Source organism: Eptatretus burgeri, unplaced genomic scaffold, assembly GCF_056783735.1.
Source record: "Eptatretus burgeri isolate ZD-2024b unplaced genomic scaffold, Ebu_testis_v1 Ebu_testis_scaffold_138, whole genome shotgun sequence".
Classification (NCBI taxonomy): domain Eukaryota; kingdom Metazoa; phylum Chordata; class Myxini; order Myxiniformes; family Myxinidae; genus Eptatretus; species Eptatretus burgeri.
This window is the reverse complement of record NW_028222088.1, coordinates 77,501-80,000: the sequence shown is the minus strand read 5'-3', so window position 1 is coordinate 80,000 and position 2,500 is coordinate 77,501. Positions and strand designations below refer to the sequence as shown.

General features: G+C 41.0%; 1 long non-coding RNA gene across 1 annotated transcript; it reads right to left on the bottom strand.

The window, feature by feature from the left end:
- Positions 1-75: 75 nt before the first annotated feature.
- On the bottom strand, positions 76-2,310 carry LOC147007483 (uncharacterized). Its single transcript, XR_015054158.1, has 4 exons — positions 1,981-2,310; positions 1,642-1,800; positions 1,243-1,300; positions 76-1,011 (listed from the first exon to the last, which is right to left on the bottom strand). It is a non-coding gene; the product is annotated as an uncharacterized LOC147007483 (long non-coding RNA).
- Between the last annotated feature and the right edge of the window lie 190 nt (positions 2,311-2,500).

Sequence of the window (2,500 nt, the reverse complement as noted above, 5' to 3'; positions counted from 1 at the left end):
AATTGAAATTTTTTGACTCCGCCCCTTTTTAACTCCACCCACACAAACCCCGCCCACACAATCCCCGCCCACACAAACCCCACACAAACCCCACCACACACAAACCCCTCACAAGCTCCAATAAATTGAAATTTTTTGACTCCGCCCCTTTTTGACTCCACCCACACAAGCCCCGCCCACACAAACCCCACCACACACAAACCCCACACAAGCTCCACACAAGCTCCACACAAGCTCCACACACACACAAGCTCCACCCATATTCATCATATTCACATAATTAGTGATTAGTTAATTAGTTCCCCACACACAACATGTTTATTTAATTAAAAAATTATCCACCCATCCACACAAGCTCCACTCATCCACCCATCTCTCCACCCATCTCTCCACCCATCCATTGATCCACACAAACCTCATCCACATTCGCCCCTCCCACATAAGCTCCACCCACATAAACCCCTGCCCACATAAACCCTGCCCACATAAACCCTTCCCACATAAGCCCTGTCTACACAAGCTCCACACAAAAACTCCACACACATAAACCCTGTCCACATAAACCCCTCCCACACAAGCTCCACCCACATAAACCCCGCCCACACAAGCCCCACCCACACAAGCCCCACACACACACACCCCGCCCACACAAGCCCCACCGAAGCCTCGCCCACACAAGCCCCTCCCACACAAGCCCCACCCCCCTCATCCCCCCTGTGCGCCCCCCCACCTTTGACCCACCACCTCCCTCATCCCACCCCCACCCTTCCCCACACACACACATGGGGAGGGGAGGGATGGGATGAGGGGGTGATGGGTCATTGGGGGGGCGCACCTACCCTCCCTTCATGTCTTGATTCTTTTTTTGTAATTCAGAATCAAGTAATTGTATACAAAACAAATATAATTTATTAATATTGAAAATATTAAATATTCATTTGCGAGAATGTATAATCTTTCCCAGCAATCTTCTCCAGATGTCTTGTGATTTCGAAACTCAGACACCATATTCTGTTTTGAAACAAAAAGTGGATAATAATTACATGGTAATATGAGTAAGCCTCATTGACCACTGAATTAACACACCAGGAGCCTGTCATCCTTTCAAGGTCAATAAAATGAATTCCAGTGTACTGACAAAACCACATCCAAACTAATGATGCAACCAACATTAGACGACATTCTAAAGAGAGAGTGATACATTTTATTCAGAATAATTCAGAATAATTCAGAAACATTTACCTCCAGAAAATCATGTGTTGTACAAGATTGCTTCAACAGCTGATGTTGTGTGATAGTGCTGAAAAAAAATAAAATAATAAGTCAAGGGTATAGATGAAGAGACAGACAGAGAGAGATACAAACAGACAGGGAAAGCAACACACACACACACACACACACACACACACACACACACACACACACACACACACACACACACACACACACACACACACACACACACACACACACACACACACACACACACACACACACACACACATACACACACATAGACACACACACGTGTCTCACCATTGGTTTAATTCATTCGAGATCAGAGACCAGTCATTATAAATCATTGATCTCTTCAATAAGAGCAGAGAGAGGTAGGTAGAAAGACACACACACGTGTCTCACCATTGGTTTAATTCCTTCGAGATGAGAGGACGTGATAAGACTTCGTACCACTCATTATAAATGTCTTTCAATTCTCTTCTAAAATCATTGATCTCTTCAATAAGAGTATTAATTTCATGCACCTCGTCGTAATATGAAAACTCAATTTCTCCCAACGACCTGCCAGGAAAAAAAAAAATATATATATATATATATATATATATATATATATATATATATATATATATATATATATATATATATATATATATATATATATATATATATATCAGAATTATCATGATTTAATTAATAATCATTTGCTTCATCGTTCAAAGAGAAAACCATACACAAACTTACCAACTCTGTAGTGAGCTGTTGTCTTCATCAGAAGAGAGTGAGTCCATGTCTCAGTTGTAAAAATGAAAATCCCATCTGGCAGAAACTGTCTGGTGAATCACTTATAAGGCAACGACGAGGAAATTACCTAAGCATTGGGTGCGGCCACAGGAAATGACAGCTTGGAAAATAACTGGGCGATTGTATGAATCATTTACAAAACATACTTAAAATGGTTTTGATTCAAATGTTTTCAGTTCGTGTTCTGAGATAAAATATAAACACGAGACCTTGTCTCACAGAATAGTTCCTATTTTTTCACAGCATGACTGTCTAAAACCACTTCCTCATTCACACAGCACGACCATGTCAAAAAACACTTCCTCATTTTCACGGCATGAACTGAAAACATTTGAAACAAAACTTTTTTATGGCGTGGTTTATACACAAAAATGATTTGCAACTCGGGCGGTGGTCAGATGAGATCATTAAGAGAAGTTTATCATTTCGTAATGGCACAAAAGGGGTATCTTAAAAAATA